At 48.4% G+C, this 14013-nt stretch overlaps 1 protein-coding gene across 5 annotated transcripts in view; it reads left to right on the top strand.

The window, feature by feature from the left end:
- TET3 (tet methylcytosine dioxygenase 3) overlaps positions 1 to 14013 on the top strand; it is a 101186-nt gene that overhangs the window by 19729 nt on the left and 67444 nt on the right. The window lies entirely within an intron of this gene.

Raw genomic sequence — 14013 nt, 5'->3', positions numbered from 1 at the left:
CGTGGGTGGACTCCTGCTAGTTTCTTGCCTGCTTTGCTTGCTCTTCCCATTCGCCAATGCTTTGTGAGGGTCCGGCCGGAACTCTTTATCTCCGAGGTGCATTTACAAGCAGCTGTGAACTTGGGGAGATAGGGCAGAGCATGTCAGGCTAGAGTGGGAAATGAGCCAACCAGGATTTCCAGTTGAATTCGAGGAGAGGGAGGATGTCCCCAGTCATACCAAGAATGGGAGCAAGAGTCTCGGGGGCTCAGCCCCACCTGCTTGGTGACTCCCAACTCATTTTGAATGTCCTGGGAGACAGAAAGGACTTTCCGGGATAGGCAGGTGAGTGGGCCCCAGGGGGCCTTCCTGCAGGCTCCAGCGCCCACAGGGCTCCCTGCAGCCAGACATCTCTGCTGGAAACGGTCTTTGTGTTCTTGCCAGGTCCCCTCCCACGCCCCCCGAGGCTGCAGCAAATGGTTTGGCTGGCTGAGAGTGGGTTCAGGGAGTGTGGGAGGGGCGCTGGTTTGGCTCAGTTTTGGGGTCTCCCAGTCCCTCCAGTCCTCTTTCCCACCCTGACCTCTGGCCTTGTTTCCTCTCACACTTGAGAGTCTGGCAGTCAGCCTCGGGCCCCCCTTTGTTCCCAGCGTGTCTGCAGCGTCTGAGAGGAGGCGGCTTCCTCGTGGGTTAATTTAGGAAGCCTCTGCGCCGAGAGAGGACAGGGACGGCTCGGGCAGTTAGAGTCTGTAGACTGTCGTGCTGTCCAGGACTGCGACCCCATCCCCCCTCACTTCCTCTCCTTTCTTCCTCCCTTTGTCTTCCAACATTTGCTGAGCTTTTGCCACGTTCCAGATACAGTCCTGGGTCCTGAAAAATAAGAGAAATCATCATTATTTTATCTTTACAATATGGCACTGGAAGCAAGAGACGTTGACTAAATCACCTAAACTCAGCTCTGTGTGGGCAAACCAGTATCGGCAGTTTTTGTGTTTTTAAACGGTGAAGGCTTTTCACCTTTGTGTTTGGGGCTGTGAACGTGCATTCGGCAGCCCGCACACCGGACCCTCGGCCCCAGCCGAGCCCGGCTCTTTACCTTTGCTTTTCAGCACTGGCTCAGTGGACCTCAAGGGACTTTGAAGGGAGAATCAGCATGCCAGGCGTGTTTTCAGTAAGTTAGCATTTCTGCGATCTGGCAATTACAGATTAGGGTAGCGGGGTCAGAGGTGGAGCAGCTGGGAAGAGACAGAGCTCAGTTTTGAAAGGCGAGTGTTAGCTTTAGAAGCGTTGGATTTGTGATTCAGGTGGGGCTGGACAGAAACACGGTTCTGGGCGTCTTCCCTGGAACTCACAGTCACCTTCTGCCCGCTGTGCGTGCGAGCCCTCCAGCCTTGACTGCTTTGGCGGGCTCCCACGGAGCCCGCTGCCGGAGACGAGGAGAGTGAGGAAGTGCAGTTGTCCCACTTCTTCCCCTCCCCATTCCTAACTCTGCCGCGCTTGGGTTCTGTCATTAGTCATGCGGAGGTCACTTAATGTCCCTGGTCTCCAGTTTCCTCTGTCAAAGGAAGGGGTTGCCTTCCGAAGTTTATTTTTCTCAAACTAAATGTGGTAAATGTGGCAAAGGGCCAGGGTTTGTTTTTGGTTTTTTTTTTAATACTTTATTTCCAAAATGTTGCAAACCGATGCACAGTCCTACTTTGTACAAGTAGTTCGGCAGCTTGTGCTATGCATGGCTTGAAAGTTCAGCACCGGCCAGAATGGCCTATGAGCCGTTGGAGGCGGTGAGTCTGGTGAGCTTGCTCTCTCGCACGTCCATGCAGGTTCGGATCGCTGCGCTGGCCTCCGGAGGCCTGCCGTCAGCTCCTGTGTTTGTGGTGTGGGGGCTGGGGACAGTTGACGGGCCATGCCCTGGACAGGCGCGGCTTTTGAACTTCACTTCTGGGAGAGCAGAGGGTCTCTGTTTTGACCACTCTGGCCCTTTTTGTACATGCCCTGCCCTCCTGTACTGTCCCCCTTGGGGACAGAGCACCACTCAGAAGAGTAGAAATCTTGCCCTTTCAGAGATTCTCTCAGAGCCCCTCAAATGATTACTTGCATCTCAGCCTCCCTAGATAAAGATGCCTTCTGTTCTCATCTCTGCAAGTCTCAGATTATTCCGATGGAGGAGTGTCCGAATCTGCAGAGCCCCTCCTCCCAAGAGGCCGGACTGTGTGTGTGTAAACTCTGTGACGTAGAGGGAGGGGGCAGTTAAGGCGGAGGCAGGGTTTCCGGTAGATGCTGGATGGACTTGGGCCCTGCAAGATAACTGCAGCGCTGTTGCCTCAGGCAGAGCCCCTTGAGTGTGGCTTTGCCCGTTCATTCGGTGGCTGTCAGTGACACAGAAGTAGAGTCGATTCCTCCCAGGGCTGATCACAAGCTCTGCCCTGGTGTCTGTAAGATTAGACACCCCAGTATTTTTTGAGGGCATGAGTTTGGGCATCTTTTTTTCTACTTTATCCCAATTCTCTCCGCCCCCCCCTCCCCCTGCAAAGTTTTTTTCCACTGAGGGTCTGCTAAGATTAGCCCAAAAGATAAAAATACTGGTTTCCTTCTACTCATCATAGAGGAGCATGGGGCGGGGACTAAGGGGTAAGTAAGACAGTCTTGCCACAGAAATATTCCTTAAGAGGCAAACATCCCAAGGGCAGTAAGATTAGAGTCTGACTAAACCCTGGTCACCTCTTTGGCCTGGACCTCTTTCGCCCTTGGTGCTTAAGTAATTGGATTTCCCAGCCCCGCCCCCAAGCATTTTTCAGTGTAATCCTAACCTCCTGGGCTTTGGGAAGGAAACAAAGACATTGAAAGGGTACCAACTTGTCCCTGACGGGGAGCTCCCAAACTCCCTGCCCTGTGAACTGAGTTTTCCCTCTTTGCTTTCTCTGAAGCGTGATAACCCTCCCCACGAGCCTGCTCTCAGCCTGTGGGCCTTGGGTCCTAGCCCTGCTAAGCAGATGGTGTTTACAAAAGGAGCCAGTTCCTGCCAGTCCACCTTCCTGGACCTTGGGAAGGTCCATCTCTGATTCCTGCTGGCCACTGTGCAGAGCGGTGAAGAACCAGGGAGCTAGTACCTCCGGGCAGAGGCAGACACCCCGGAGGGATCGGGTTGAGAGCCCAGGCTGGATCCTCAGACGCTCTGTGCTGCACCTTCTCCCTTGAGTGGGACCCCGGGGCCAAGTCACTTCTCTGCTGGCTCGAACAAGCTCAGGCTGGGTGCAGAGGATGTCCCCTGACTACACCAGGCCCTGGGGAATCACTGGTGCCCTACATCCTGTGCTCCGGGGACACAGATGGATTTGCAGTAGAGCACTGGAGGCTGTGCCCGAGAGATGCCCCCCTCCTTTCCTATTTTCTGGCACCACGATTCCTCTCTCTTCTCTCTGTGTTCTCCATCCTAGGATACTCCTCACGGCCTCAGCCACCCTCACTCTTGCCCCTCTTGCTTTGTGCCCAGCCCTAAATCCTGCACTGAGCAGAGGGGGCCTCTGTGGGCACTGCTTTGTGGGGCGTAGTCCAGGGGCTCCTGTGTCAGAATCGCCCTGGAGCGTGTGAAGTGCTGCAGGGCTGCTGGGCGAAGGCAGCCGTCGGCTGGGGTCAGACCCATGGGCTCCCGTCCCAGAGCCCGGTAGAGCAGGCGCGGGATGAGGGTGGCGTGGGGGTCCCAGGGATTAGTGTTGGAAGCTCTGGGCGTTGGGCCTGGTGGCATCCCCTCCTCACGGGCCCCGCCTCTTGTTCCTGAGCCAGGTCCTACCTGATGATTGAGCTTTATGCTGACCTCCGTTCCGTGGCCTTTCTTCCCACTATTATTTGTCCTCGGTTTCCTGTTTTCTAGCTGTGGGTTCCCAGTGCTGTCATTTGGACCCTGGGTAGTGTTTAGGGCTTAACTCTGGGGCTGTGTGGTTGCAGTGGTGTATGTCTTGGGGTTGTCCTGGCAAGTGGTCCAGAGCAGCCCGAACACCCTCTGGGAGCCAGGGCCCAGGGTGCCGTGCCCAACTCCCGGGGAGCCCCTGCCCTCACTTTCCTCAGCCTGCCTCCTCCGTGTGAAGGGCATCGTTCCCACTGGGTCCCGGCCTTAGGTCTGGGGGAAGAGAGATGTGGGGGAGAGGACCTGGGTCGGAGCCAGGGCACTTCTGCCCTAAACACTAGCTCCCACCCCCACAGCCTCCACAGGATGGCCAGGGGCCGTGCATGCAGGCGCGCGAGCAAACACACGTGCGCGCACACACACACACACGCACACATGCACACACGTGCCTGCCTCAACTTGCTTAGAGTTTCCAGTGGCCAGTCCCTCTGGTTCAACTAGTTTAGTAGTTTTCAGTCCCACTGCATATTAGAATCATATGGGAGTTTTTAAAAAAGAAAATATCAATGCCTGGGCCCACGCCCCAGAGAAGCTGATGTAATTGGTCTGGAGTGGAGCCCAGGCCCCAGCATCTGTCAGAGCGCCCCAGGTGATTCGAATGTGCCCGCAGGGCTGAGAAGCCACTGCCCTCATCCAGTGAGGCTTCCCTGTGTCTCCCAGGCCCTGGGTTGCCCCAGAATTTTTTCCTTATCCATTGATAGTTTCAGTGATAATACAGAACCCGGAAAAATCAAGGCAATGAGATATCTCCAACAAAGCACTGTGTTGAATGTTCTGTTCTATGAGACTGGTCCATGAGTTCAGATTTATTAAAACCAGAATTTGAGGGAAACTCTGTAGCAGCTGACAGACACTCAGTATTCTCTCCATTTTTAATTATTTAAAAATGCCTTATTGAAGTACAGCATACACACAAAAAACACCCACTGTGTATAGCTTGGTGAGTTTTCCCAAAGTAAACACACGTGTGTGACCAGCACCTGGATCCAGAAGTGACCGCCCTCACCCCATTCCCATTGTCCTGAAGTTCTGTGGCCCTTGGGCAAATTCAGGTCAGGCTGTGTGTAATGCAGCCCCGGGTGCTGGCCCCGAGCCCGGAGGACCTTAGCTTGTCCTCCGATAGGAATGTCCTTCCTTCCACACGTGTGTGGGTGTTCCCGAGGCCGAGTGGGTTTTGCAGCCATTGGGCACGGGGCAGAGGAATCCTGCAAGCCCCCTCCCCGCTGTTAGCCAATTCCCTGTCACCTTAGTTCCTTTTCCGCCTGCGCCTTTAGGCTTGCTGGTCCTCTTGGCTAATCCAAACATCTGTTTCTTTCTTTTTTTTTTTTGGCTTTTTAGTCTCTTGAGTGTACAGATACTACAAGTTCTTTGGAAAAATTAGGAAGTAGAAAAAAATTAAAACAGAAGAGAAAAATTAGGAAGTAGAACTAGAAGGGGAGGAATTTACCCACAGTTTCGCAACCCTGTTCACCGCTGTGAACTGGAGCGCCCTCCAGACTCACTTCTCTGCGTGCCGGCACTCGTTCTGTGCTGTTCATAAAAACGGAGCCACGCCGCACTGGAGCCGCTCTTCCCTACGTAATGACTCGTCCTGATGCTGGTGGGGCACTTACCCAGTGCGGGGCGTGGAGAGGCAGGGTTTTCATTGTTCGATCCCTGAATTCCCGTGACAGCATGGTCCAAAGATGAAATTGCATTTTTTCTTTGCCTATTATTAAGATGAATTATATTCATACATGCTTTGAATATACCGTACTTGGTAATGGGGTATTTTTTTAAACATGCCGTTTAATTTGAACTATTTTTTTAAAGATTTTACTTATTTATTTTTAGAGAGGGGAAGGGAGGGAGGAAGAGGGAGAGAAAACATCAGTGTGTGGTTGCTTTTCACACACCCCCTACCGGGGACCTAGTCAGCAACCCAGCCATATGCCCTGACTGGGAACCGAACAGGCAATCCTTTGGTTTGCAGGCTGGCACTCCATCCACTGAGCCACACCAGCCAGGGCTAATTTGAACTGTTAATGTGGGAGTTTTGCATCTGCGTTCGTTAATGAGATTGACCTATGATTTTCATTGTTTCATTGAAACAGTGTCAACCTATGTTTCATTGTATGATTCTGTGTTTTCATTGTCAGGTGCTGGTATTACAGTAATAATAATTTCAAATAATGGATAGTGAAGATTTGATTCTTCCTTTATACTGTGGAACAATTTAAATAGTACAGTCTCAATAATAGTAGTCCTTAAAGATTTGAAAAAAATCTAGTGAAACTGAGCCTGGTGTCTTTTTGGAGGGGTGGGTCTTTGCAGTTTTCTGATTTGTTTTTCCTGTGGCTGTCGGTGTGCGACGTTTGCTTTGTGTTTCATGTGAAAGGGAGCTGCTTTCCAATTTATTAGCATAGTGTGTATATAGTCATCGCTTTGCAGTTCCCTTATCTGATTTTTTCCGCTTTCCTAATTTCTAATGTCGTTTATTAACTTTTCTCTTTTCCTTAATTATCTTTGCTAGAGTTTTATGTAACTTGAAAGTGTATAGATGTGTCAGCCGTGTTTTCTGTTTTTTAAAGCTTTAATTTCTGCTTTAGTGTTTATTGTCTTTTTCTTACGTCCATTTGATTTGTGCTTTTTCTAGATTCTCAGGTGGATCCTCAGGACACTGTCGTTTTTTTTTTCCTACTTTTTTCTTCTTTGATCACAGACACATTTAAAACTATGACTTTTTCTTGAAGTTCTGCTGTGCCCTCATTGTCCAGGGTTTGATATTGTATGTCTGCTAGAGCTTTTGGGGAGATGCTGGTGGCCTCCCTGCCGTATAAATGAATGCCAAGTCCTGATTCAGCCTGATCCCCTTCCTCCCAACTGGAGCCCCCTGGAGAATCCCTGTACTTTGACTGATAACAAGACCAGAGACTGCAGCACTCGGTTACTCTTACAGGCTCTGTCTCCAGACCCCTGTGTAGGGACCTTGTAATAGCTGACCAGCTTAGCAGCCGGGACCTGCAGAAACTTTTTTTTTAAACATAAATAAAGCAAAATCAGTTTGATTTATTGCTTAGGATCAGAGTATCTCCCAAGCCCAAGTGGAAGTTTTAATAGTATTTAGAAAAGCCTCACGCATTAGCACCAGAGGAAATGAAGCTAGAAGCTTAAAGGCAGCGGTGGGGGTGGGTGGGCATTCGGCTCAGATGGCCAGCTGAGCTGGTCTGGGTGCCAGGGTGGGTCTTCCTCCCTGCGTCTTTCATGCCCCTCTAGAAGATATGATCCAGTTGGTGCCCCTGAAGCTTGGAACAGTGTCCTAGGATGGAGAGGACAATAGAAGAGAGGGATCACAGTGCCAGGAAAACAGGGTGGGTGTCTCTCGGGCACAGCCTCCAGCGATCTCGGAAAAGTCATGTGTGTCCACCAGAGTGATCCCAGTGGGAGGCCATGCCCCGCGCCCCCCCCCCCGGGTTCGGCAGGGCCTGGTGTGGGGCGGGCACCCATCCCGAGCTTGTTCCAACCAGCAGAGAGGTGGCTCAGCCCAGGGGACCTGCTCAAGGGAGAATATGCAGCACCTTGGGGGATAGATTTTTTTTTTTACTCTCTGTTTTGACTCCATGAAGAGTGGCGAAGCCTGGGGTGGGGGTGGGAGGCTGGGGGAGCAGAGAAGGGGTGGATTTTGAGTTCAGCCTAGAAACCAGTAGCAATACTCATCATCTTTTTTCCCCCAAAAGAATGATAGAGAAGCTTTTGGACATTAAATAAAAGTAATACATACCTGTTTAAAGGAATAAAATAATATAAAAGTATATGAATTGAAAACTGGAAATCTCTATTTCTTCTCCATCCCAGTGTCGTCTCTACAAACAATTTATACATATCTTTCCACACTTTAAAATGACTGCCCCTCTTTCCCACGGAAAGGTGTGTGTGCCATTGGTTTTTATGTTATTCACTCATTAGTATGTGGGGGACTTCTCTCCACGGCAGTATGTCTGTCTTAACTTTTTAAATGGCTGTGGAGTCTGTCATTTTATAGGTTTATTTTCATTTGTTTCTTACTGATGGACATTTACACTTTCAATATTTTGCAACTATAAATGATGTGTGATTTACATATTTATAAATGTATTTTTGGTTATTTAAGCATTTGTATAGGACAGAATCATACAAATGGGATTTTAATTGACATTACCAAATTACCTTCCCAAAAGGTAATTTGATAATATTTGCTATCCCTCCTACACTGAATGAGGAATTACCAGTTTTTTAAAATTATATTTCGACTATACTATTACAGTTGTCCTGATTTCCCCGCTTTGCCCCCCCTCTCCCCAGCACCCCCACTCCCTCCGGCAGTCCCTACGTGTATAATGCCCTTGGGTCAAGCGTGTGGGTTCTTTGGCTACTCCATCTCCCACGCTGCACTCTACATCCGTGGCTGTTCTGTGGCTGCCTGTTTGTCCTTCCTCGTCCCCTCGCCTCGTCACTCAGTGTCCCACACCCTCCTCTCAGTTGGAATGACAGGTTTTTAACTTTGGCCAGTTTGGTAGGTAAAAAAGATATCTCTCATTATTTTAATTTATTTTATTAGTGAACTTCAGAATGTTTTAAATGTTAACCATTTCACATTTGTTCTGTGTGTATCACATATTCATTACTCACTTTTAATTACACTTTTTATTGAGCCGTAACCTTCTTATACATTATGAATATTAACCTCTGTTATATTTTGAAAAGATCGTGGCCTCTCATTTGTGTCTGTCATATGGAAATTTGATTTTTACACAATTGGAATTCATCGATATTTTGGCACCCAAGTTTTTACTTGATAGTTTTATTGATTTGGTGTAAGATAGAGATTGAGTTTTTCCCAAATAGAAGACCTGTTATGTCCAGTCTATTAGATATTTATTGTTTCCCAAATGGTTTGTAATTCTGCCTTATGCATTCTATACATATGCAGATATTCATGGATTTTTAGGGCCTGTCTTCAGTTCCATCGACTTGATTGTCTGATTCTATGTCAGGATTTCATTGTTTTAATTATTGCAGTTTTTATATAACAGTTTGGTTTTTTTAAAAACATCCTCAAAAACTCATTTTTTCCACAACATTCTTTTGGCTTTTCTTTTGCATTTCCTTTTCCAAATAAGCTTATAAACAACTTGTCAAGTTCTGTGAAAAATGTTTGGATTTTTCCATTGAAATCACATGGCATTTTATAGATTATTTGGAGCAGAATGGACAGCTTTATCATAAGCCTCCCCACCCAGGAAACAGGAAGCAGATCTTCCTGTGCATCTAGTCTTTCTGTGTGTCCATGAGAGACTTAAAGTTCTCTTCCTATGGCTCTTCCACATTTCTTGTTACATTTATTCCTGGGGTGTTGTAGGTTCGGTTGTTGCTGCAGTGACTGGGGTCTTCGCTGTTAAACTTCCTCACCTGTTACTGGAGGTGCATTAGAAATGCTCTGGTTTCTGCCAGCTGCTCCGCCAGGCCGTCTCTGGGCCCAGGCCGCCCCTCGCTCCCTCGGTCCCCGTATGTGTCGTCTGTACCTCCGAAGCAATACTTTAGGGCCTGGTGTGAGTTCCTCATTGATGAGGTGCTCGTCTTACTCACTTTCATTCCCCAGGACCTGGCACAAAGCCGAGCATGCAGTAAATCCTTTTAATAAATGCTGTGGAGTCAGATTGATGAGACAATGAGCTTCACCTCCCCAGTGCGACAGCCCGGGCCAGTGTGAGGACAGCATCTAGAGCAGCCCTGGCTCCAAGCCGGGGGACTGGGAGCCGGACAGAGGAGATGGGGCACCTGCCCTGCTCCCACAGTAAAAAGAAGGTCCTGGGCCACTTTCCCACAGGCAGGCATCAGGGAGTAGCCCTCTGATCTGATACCTTGTAATTACCCTGGGACTGACAGCCCACTTGTCATTAACCCTCATTAGTACTAACTAGTAGGGGAAGCAGCCTTGCTGGTTCCCAGACACCTGAAGGCAGCACAGAGTTACCTGAAGCCGCTCTGTGGGGATGAGGAGCCATCAAGTCTGAAGCACAGCTTGTAAAGGCCACTGGTGACCTTGGACTCCACGTCTGTGTGCCTGGTCTTCTTCCTCAAACGTAGTGGCTTTCTCTTTCTCCCTGATGTTTTCCAGAGTCTCTGGCCTCCCCAGCTCCCAAGTGATTTCTAGGTGAAGTTTATTCCTATCGATGTACTAATTCTCCTCATCGTGTTTACATTTTAAGCTTGCACTTGTAACTGGGGAATGAAAGACCCTATTTCTCGAAGGAGCTGTCCAGTGCAAGCCAGTGTGCCTTGTGCTCTGCGATCCTGCAGCTTCCTCTCTGTGTTGCCACAAGAGCTGGGATGGAGATGGAGATCTCTGCTGTCCTGGGAAGGCTGGGTCCACCAGAACCCATGAACAGGGGCCCCTCGTCTCTGGGCACGGGGGCTACAGACCTGGAGATGTGAGGGTCCCTGCTGCTCTTAGGCAGCGGGCAGGAGTCCTGCCCGAAAATTAAGTGGGGAAAGGGGACCAACTTTGCTTGTATTTGTGTAAAAGAAATACCAGTTAGAGGTGGGCCGTGCGCTGCTCCCAGGCACTCTGCCAGTCCTCCTGCGTCTGGTGCAGTGGGTCACCGGGTTGTGTTTGACTGTGACCACGAGCAGTTCCATTTAGCCTGCAGTCTGTGCTTCCCCTCCCCTTCAGTGCTCAGAGTGGCAGAGGAGATAGAAACACTTTCTCTGGCTCCTCTTCTAGTTTACATAAACCCACCAGAGAAACAGCCCAGCGAGGGTACACCCAAGAGGCTGAGCCCTCACCCTATCCATGTCTTACTCCCACTCCTAATGCCCACCTGGGGACGGACTCCGTGGGCCCTGCCTGCACAGTGCCAAGTCCTTGGGCCCCCATGGCAGCCGCAGCTGGATCTCTGCCAGCTCTGGGGGAGCCACCTTCTCAGGGTGCCCAGCAGACACTCTGACAGATGGACCTCTGTGATCCCATGGAGTTGTTCCAAATGACTTCTGCCGGAGCAGAGCGAGCTCTGGCAGTGAAGCTGCGATGCTGCACTGCTCAGGGCTTCAGCCCACCTGTTGGGGAAAGCCTTCCCCACCCCTGCCTCCCTGCCCACTTGTTCAGCAGGGAGCTGAACCGCTGACTGTTGGAGTGCACAGGGCTGGGCGGGTGGGTGGAAAGACATTTGTCTCCTGCCAGCCCGAACACCCTGACTTCACCCAGTTTCTGAAGCACTTGGTTTTCCCCTTTCCTGCGTTCACCCTCAGCCTCAGGGAGTTATTGGAGGAGAGCTGTCAAAGGGCGGCCCAGGGACAACCACAGACACACAGGACTGACCTCTGGGGCGGCACCTAGGAACGTGCGTCTGTGGCCAGCGCCCTGCAGGTGGTTCCTCTTCCTGCTGGAGTTGCAGAACTCTGTGGAGTAATGGGAAAGGGCTCTGCTTTCTCAGGTTCCCAGTGTTTGATGAGGACTGAAAAGGCATGCCTTTAAGGGCTGCCATGATTTGTGAGAAGGCCAGACTTTATGCAAACATTTGTGAAAAACCAGAGGAGACTAAGTGTCAAAGCTGTTAAATTTCAGATAAGCTGAAACTCTAGGAAATAAACTTTGTTGTTGTTGTGTATTACAAAGAATGCAAGTTCATTGCAGGAAAATCAGGAAGTTCATATAAGCAAATAGAGAAAATAAAACAGCCATAATTTTACCACTCAGAGAGAACTCCTAGTAATATCTTGGTCTTTTTACAATATTATATATATTTTAAATTTGAAAATGTCTATTCATTTTTCCACTGATTATAATACATGTTTATTATAAAAATGATTTGTTTTTAATTGGTATGAAATTGGTGTGAAATGTTTTGATTTTCAGATCTTTGCTGTGTTTAGTTGTGATCTGTATTTCTTTGTGAGTATATTTTGATTTGCTTTGCCTATGTTACTTTTGTGTGATTTTTCTTACAAATTCATGAAAGAGCTTCATATCTTAGTGGTATTAACTCTTTATACCTTGGCAAATATTACAAATATCTTTTAATTTTTTAATGTTTGTTTTGAGTTTTGACAATTTTTAATGTGTTTATACAGTCTAGTTTTTTAAACTATTTATTTTAATCCTCACCTGAGGACATGCTTAGAGGGGAAGGGAGGGGACCAGAGAGAGGGAGAGAAACATTAGTTGGTTGCCTCTCACATGTACCCTGACTGGGAACTGAACCTGCAACCTAGACATGTGCCTGACCAAGACCTTCTGGTTCATGAGATGATGCTCCAGCCAACTGAGCCACACTGGCCAGGGCTCAAATCTAGTTCTAATAGTTTATCAGGTTGATTTCTTTTGTTCGTTTGGCCAAACAAAACAGGTACTGCTTTTGTATATTTAAGAGATTGGACAGTTATAGGCCAGACCAGTGTGTCTCACATTTTAGTGTTCATTTAGAGCACCCAGGAATCTCTTGATAATACATTTTCCAATTCAGCAGGTCCAAGTGGGGCCTGAGATTCTGCATTTCTAATAAGCCCTGAGGTGATGTTGGTGCTGCTGGTCGTTTGGACCACATTGTAAGTAGTAAGAGGGCCAGAGTTTCCAAACATGGATGATCACAGAGGTACTTGGGGAGCGTTTGGAACACAGAGTTTTCTGGGTCATACCCCGGAGACGGCTGGCTGTGCAGCTGAATCCCAGCCTGGCTGCATCTGGCTGGATGACTTAGAGACGAAGCCTTGGCCCTTCTGAGCCCTCGGGTTCCTTGTCTAGAAAACGGAGGGACAGTGCTTACCTTAGGGGGGTCTGGGAGAATTAAAGGGAAGAATAAAACATCGGCATTTTCTGTGAGCTAGAAAAACAGTGTAGTATACAATTATTGGGCCTGGTGCCCTTCTGAGAGTTAGTTCTCTGACAGATTTCTACTTCTCTGGTGATTGATATTTTCAGTGTTTCTACTTCTTGAGTAAATGTTTCTAGAAGGCTGTTCTTTCATCCATATTTTAAAGTTTTTAGTACGAACTTCAAGTTTTATTTACTGGCAGTGGTATTTTCCCTTTTGCATTTCTAATACTGCTTATTTCTCTTTCTAAGATGCTCATCCTTGCCAGACACTTTACTGGATTGGTCTTTGGGGGGAGCCACCTCTTGGATTCCTGTATAAATACCACTGCGTTTTGTTTTAAATCAAGTATTTCTGTCTTTATCTCTACAGATTTCTCTTTCCTGCCTTTCTTAGTTTTTATTTTTTAGCTGTGTTGGAAAACTTCATTTTTTTCCTTCTTATTTAACAAAAGTTTTTTAGAAGCATGCTTTTTTTCTCTTTAATACTATTGTTTTCATCGATGTTAATCTTCAAATCTGTGTGACTTTTTTCCCACAGAAACAGCTCTATTTTTATACTCATATCAGTTTACATATTCATGATATTTAAAGTATGTACTTACCATAACAAGTACAACTAGCAGAAACAGATTGAAAATAAATGTAACTGTGATTGTTTTCCCCCTTGACCCTGGAGTGATTTAGGAGACTTAATTAGGATTTCCAGATGTCGTTTCTTTGGGTCAGAGAGGGCTCGGCCAGGTCATTCCAGGCTGTGATGCTGTGCTCCACGTGGGCCTGCGAGCTCTGGGGGAGCTTGTGCGCCGGCCTCACTGCAGCTTTGGGTCAGTCTTCTGGGGCGCGTGCAGTGCCCCCTGTGCCCTGTGCAGATGCAGGGCAGGGGTCTCGGTAGAAGAGCTGGGTGGTCCTTGTTCTGAGGCTCTGGGCTTCCCCTGGCAACAGCCAGCCTGGACACTGTCCAGATGGCCCCCTTCCTACTTGCCTGTTGCTCTTCCCTTCTTGTCCAGGGCCTGGGGTGGTGCCTGGGATTCACTGTCTCACGCCGGTTGCAAGAGCTGGGGTCCAGGGGAGAGCGGACTCTGGAGCCCGCCTGCGCCGCCCTTCCCTGCTCCTCATCTGCAGGCTGCAAATGCAGCTGAGGTTACTGTCTCTCAGCGACGGGAAGAGTCTCTCAGATCATCCAGTAACAGAACTCTTAAATTTTTGTCTTCATTTTGGCATAATTTCAGAGTTTCAGAAAAGTTGCAGGAATAGGACAAAGAATTCTCTCTATTAAGATTCCCAAATAGTAACATTTTATTACATT

Source organism: Artibeus jamaicensis, unplaced genomic scaffold (assembly GCF_021234435.1).
Source record: "Artibeus jamaicensis isolate MK-2021 breed Jamaican fruit bat unplaced genomic scaffold, CSHL_Jam_final contig_3174, whole genome shotgun sequence".
In the NCBI taxonomy this organism is placed as follows: domain Eukaryota; kingdom Metazoa; phylum Chordata; class Mammalia; order Chiroptera; family Phyllostomidae; genus Artibeus; species Artibeus jamaicensis.
This window is presented reverse-complemented; position numbering and strand designations above follow the sequence as displayed.